Raw genomic sequence first — 5,608 nt, 5'->3', positions numbered from 1 at the left:
TCTTCCCATGTTTTATAACTCCACAAGTATAGCAATACCATGGAATCTTCTCATATTGGAAGGCAATCCAAATAGACTTTCCCCTCAGATTTATTGTCCTTCCATGTGAAAGGGGTTTAGAGAGGTCCAGCCGAATCCGAACCCTTAGAAACTCCCCCCACCCTACTCCCTCCTCCGTGACGTCAATATCTTCAACTTCTCCCACCGAAGACCCAATCTTCATTCCCACCTCTCTACCCATGCAGGATAAAGGTAGCCCAAACATGCGGACCCAAAACGATGCTTTGTCAAACTCCAGCTGGAATGGTGAAGTAACCCCATCATAATCGACGATTGCAAATAGATGATCATCAAATTTCCACGGCCTTCCTTCCAGAATACGAATTTTATCGCATTCATTCGCAAACTCGATTAGGAACAGATTTGCACCCAAAGATTTAAAGGAAACCCGATCAGACGGATGCCAGGCCTGTATCAATGGTGTCTTGAGAATGTCCTTCCCCACTATACGATCAGCTAGTAATTTTCCAACAATACAGGCATTGCCCCTAGCTGCCACAGGAGCAATATCGGCCTCTCCAATAACAAGGTCAGCCCCCTCTTCTTCCATCAACGTAAGGTTCTCCCATAGTCGAGATAATTCCTCTGCAGTGTTTCCCATCGCTCCAATGGGATCCTTGCAGTCTCTCCTACACTACAACCACTCCACCCAAAGAACAGGGGAGACAAACCTTCACCTCTGGGCGCCGGCCGGAAACCCTAGAGAGAAGAATTCCTTTCCAACGTACGTTCTAATTCTGAGTGATATTGTGTTTAAATATATTTTTTAGTATATTTGATTTGCACTAAAATTAAATAGTTACGTGAATTTTTAAAAATATTACAAATGATATCTATAGTAATTAAATAAACTCATTTAATACTTACGTCAAGATTCTGGTAAGTTTTTTAATAGAACTGGGGCAATTCATGTAGGAGGAAAGTAACAGCACTGTCCGCCATTTATGCTTATCTTTCAACCCTCAAATCTTTTACAGACTCAGAAACGTTAATTTGGAGTTGGTGAGGGGAGGGATCGGGAGGAATAAAGAAAGCTATCGACAAAGTAGGGTAGAAACGGTTGTTTACGTACGTTGCCATTTTGAGAAGCCACTAACAAAATGTGCTGAAAGAATTGGTTGTGGGTAGAAGACAAAGATACAAGACGAGAGGAACGGTGGAAAGGAAATAAACCCGCAAAGTTCAGAGGATAAGATTGTGGAGAGGGATAAGGAAGAAGCAAGGAAACTACAAATTTTCTTTAAAATAATACAATCAATTATTATTTCGGCCAAGTCTTTTTGGGTCGGTACCAGTTCGAAATATGCTCGGTACATGAAGTCGTTGAGTATTACTTTAAATATTAATAGTTAAATTAATATTTAAGTATTAATTTAAAACATAATTAAATTAGTGAATGATTGATTAACAGAGAGAGCCGGTAGCCGAATATGGGTGAGCTGGTTAGGTGAGGATATTTGGTGGGATTTGATAGGTTTTAAATTTTAGTGTAAAATATATATATATATATATATATATATATATATATTTTCTATTTTAAAAATAATACTTTTGTTAATCTACTGTTTAAAAACTTTACGAAAATACACGTGGTCAAATGAGTGACACATGGGCATATGCTTATTAAAAATTAAAAAACTAAAAATTTTATAAATAAAAATATTTGAAAAAAAAATTAGAAGGAAAAAGAAAGAAAATGAAAATATGTGCTAGGGTTTACAGGGACCTTGTCTAAAATTTGATTCCACCAATCCACTTTAACTCAGCGATCTTAACTTCACCTTGTGCCCATCGCCCCACTCTCCGGGCTTGACATTGTTCGGCTCCGCCTTAGCATGCTTCCCAGCTTTCGCACGATAGCGGCTTGAGTTCCCACTTTCTCTTTCGCTGCCCTCTCCCCTCACCGTGTTCTCCGTGGCCCATTTCGTTTTGGTTTGAATCATCTAACGACCAAGCTTAACCATCTATTTTTACTTAAACACTCACCCTTTTTTCTCTCTCTATATATATATATATACTATATATATATATATATATATTAAATTTTTTTAATAATTTTAGTTTTAATTTTTTAATTTTTAATTAGTATAGAGACATGTGAATTTCAGTTAATTATTGTACAAAAATTTCGACCAAAGTACAAATTTTGTTTTTAACCATTATTGAGGACCATCTATAATACAAATCAAAGTCGAGAAGGGGAAAAAAATAAAATTAATAAATCACACGGAGAAAAAAGTATTTAACCTTAAATTCTTAAATTTTAATATGGTAATTAAAGTGGGACCCAACTCCTTAGCAAACGCACACCACTTTCAGCCTTGTCTCCCACTTCTCTTTTTGTTTTTTTCCTGGATTATACGCTATGACTCGTGACGACTTTCCTCCCAGTCTCCGCCTGGTTTTTCAGGTATCAAAGTTAGAAAGCTAAAGAAGGCAAATGGAGCAAAGTGAGAACTTAATCATATTTAGGCTCTGTTTGTATCCGTTTAAAATGATTTGTAGTTCTTACAAAAAAAAAAAAAAAAAAATGATTTGTAGAAGATATTTTCTGTATTTTTGAGTGTTTGATGCGACGTAAGATCATGCAATCATATCTTTCAAATCGCTCCCACTTGATACTCGCTCAATTTAGCTCAATTTGAACTCGAGTTTAATATTGTACAAATCTGCTTAATTAGTAAACGATACATACTCTATCGACTCGTTCGATAAAACTCGATAGGAATTCGCAAACTCAGTTCGTTTAAAGCTTAGCCGACTCGTTAGCTCGTTCATATATCTTGAATATATATACAAATATATATTAACATTTTACTAAAAATTACTTATATAAATTTATTTATATTAGTAATTAAGAAATATATGTTATATAGATTATTTAATATTTATATACAAACCAGTGGCTTTTTTCTTCCCCCAGATACATTGAACTATGGCAGTCTCTTAAGTTTCTTTTGATCACATCCATTAGTTTTAATTTCCTCTCAAGCACTCCCAATTTTTTCTTTGTCCTGCACGTTCTCAACCTCCCATTTCCCCAAATGCAGGCATTCCCTAGAAACTTCCCTTTATTCCCATTATTTTCAGCCATTAGATTTCCTTCTTTAAATCACCCTTCACTCGACGAAGGAGATTTGCTTCTTCTGCGAGCTTACGTTGCCATTTGGAGAAGCCACTCACAAAATGTGCTGAAAGAATTGGTTGTGGGTAGAGGACAAAGATATAAGACGAGAGGAAGGGTACGTGGAAAGGAAATAAACCCGCAAAGTTCAGAAGACAAGGTCGTGGGTAGATGGATAAGGAAGAAGACGAGGGTGTGGGTAGATGTATAAGCTTCGCTGGTCAGTGGGTGGCGTTGGTTCCTCTATTGCAGTCAACAAGTAATAACTTATTATGTATTCCGGATTTCTTTTTGATTAGTCATTTTAAATAGAAATTTAGATAAGCATTAATGGATGATTAAGAACGACTTTGAACCTAATACCAATTTTCAAAGACCCTTGCCGACAAAGACATGAATTAAGTAAAGACACTAAATAATTCCAACTTACGGCGTCTAAAAAAAAAAGAATAATAATAATTAATTAGATGTAGCGTCAAAAAAAAAATAATAATTAAATTTTTTATTAGTAAGGTCATAGCAATTTGAATTAATTAATGAAATAAATTATTATTATTATAATAGATATAGTAATAATAATAATAACTTTATCATAATTAAAATAGAAATAAGATTAATAATAATAATATTATTGTGATAATAATATAATAACAATATTATTTAATAATTATATATTCGCCGGTGTTTATGCCGGGAAAACTCCAATGCCTAAGTCAATTTTCAGGAGAAAGATTATGCTTCAACACACAATAATTCAATCTACGCAATGAAGACTAATTCAACTCTATTCCGTATTCTCTAGTATACTAGAAGATTTGAGAGTGTGAAAAGATTCAAGATGTAGAAGATATTTTTGTACCTTGTGCAGTGGCCTATTTATTGGCTGAAGAGTTGAGGTAGGCTTAGACTAGTTTTCTTATTTGAGTTGATTTGGGAGTCCTGAGAGCTGGAATTGGACTTGGGCTACTACTCCAATTTAGACTTTGAATAGGACTCTGCGACTCAGATTATTCCAATAGAGTCTCACTTGGATTGTATCTCCTACTATTTAATTAATAGCTCTATGAGCCTGTCATTTGCCCTAAGGTCCAAAATCTGATGGGCTTATAGTATAATTTAATTCTCAACAGTTACCCTCCAATTCCCTTAGTCGAGGTACTCGGATAATGGAAATTTTAGTTAGTCCTTGGATGACTCATTGTTTGGCTTTGTCCGAAATTCATGTCTTCCTGTGAGTGTACCTTGAGCTCGACAGCTGGAGCTCTTCAGTTCTGTTCATGGCATCGTCTGAGTTCCCGAGAGTACCCCCCAACTCTCTCCTTTGCCCCGGGGTTAAACTTGTCATATCCTTGAGACACCCGGGGATTACACCTAGCCCTCTCTCCAAATCATCAAGTAATCTGAAGGCGAAATCTGGCGCCTTCCCTTTAAATAATCCAAGGGTAAAATCCAGCCCTCACTTCCAGTCACTCGAGGGTTACACCCGATTATACTTCTAAAACACCCGGGGATTATACCCAGCCCTATCTCCAAGTCATCAAGTAATCCGAAGGCGAAATCTAGTGCCTTCTCTTTAAATAATTCGAGGGTGAAGTTCGACCCTTCCCTGAATGACCGTTTGACAAATTGAACCTGCAAAATAATCTTCTAACAATGATTCATAAGTCTTTCAATAGACTAACCTTTGCTCCCCTTTCGCCTTTCGGTGGCTCCTTGTTTTTTTGACCGAGTTGTCTCCCATTGCTTGTTTTTACCCCAAGGTTGTCTCGTTGCCTCCTTGTTTTTTAATCGGGTTATCTCCCGTTACTTATTTTTACCCAAGGTTGTCTCCTTGTCCCCTTGTTGCCGGGGATGAGTCTTCTTGTTTTTTGACCGGGTTGTCTCCCTTTAATTGTTTTTGCCAATGTTTTCTCATTGTCTTTGTTTTAGAGGGTTGTCTCACTATTCATTATTTTTGCTCAAAATTTTCTCATTGTCCTTGTTTTAAAGGGCTGTCTTCATATTCATTATTTTTGCTCAAGGTTTTCTCCTGGTCTTTGTTTTAGAAGGTTGTCTTCCTATTCATTGTTTTTCCCAATGTTTTCTTCTTATCCTTGTTTTAGAGGGTTATTTCCCTATTCATTTTTTTGCTCAAGGTTTTCTCCTTATCCTTGTTTTAGATGGTTGTTTCCCTATTCATTATTTTTGCCCAAGGTTTTTTCCTTGTCTCCGTGGATGAATCTTCTTGTTTTTGCCCATGGTTTTCTCTTTGTCTCCTGGGATAAATCTTCTTGTTTTTGCCCAAGGTTTCCTCCTTGTCTCCGAGAATGAATCTCCTTATTTTTGCCCAGGGTTTTCTCTCTATCCTTCCTACAAAAGAGTAATTGTCAAAGGAGGTCCCCGAGAACCGAGAACACTCCGATGCCTAAATTAGCATTACTCTTT

This window comes from Corylus avellana, chromosome ca2, assembly GCF_901000735.1.
Source record: "Corylus avellana chromosome ca2, CavTom2PMs-1.0".
Taxonomy (NCBI): domain Eukaryota; kingdom Viridiplantae; phylum Streptophyta; class Magnoliopsida; order Fagales; family Betulaceae; genus Corylus; species Corylus avellana.
This window is presented reverse-complemented; position numbering follows the sequence as displayed.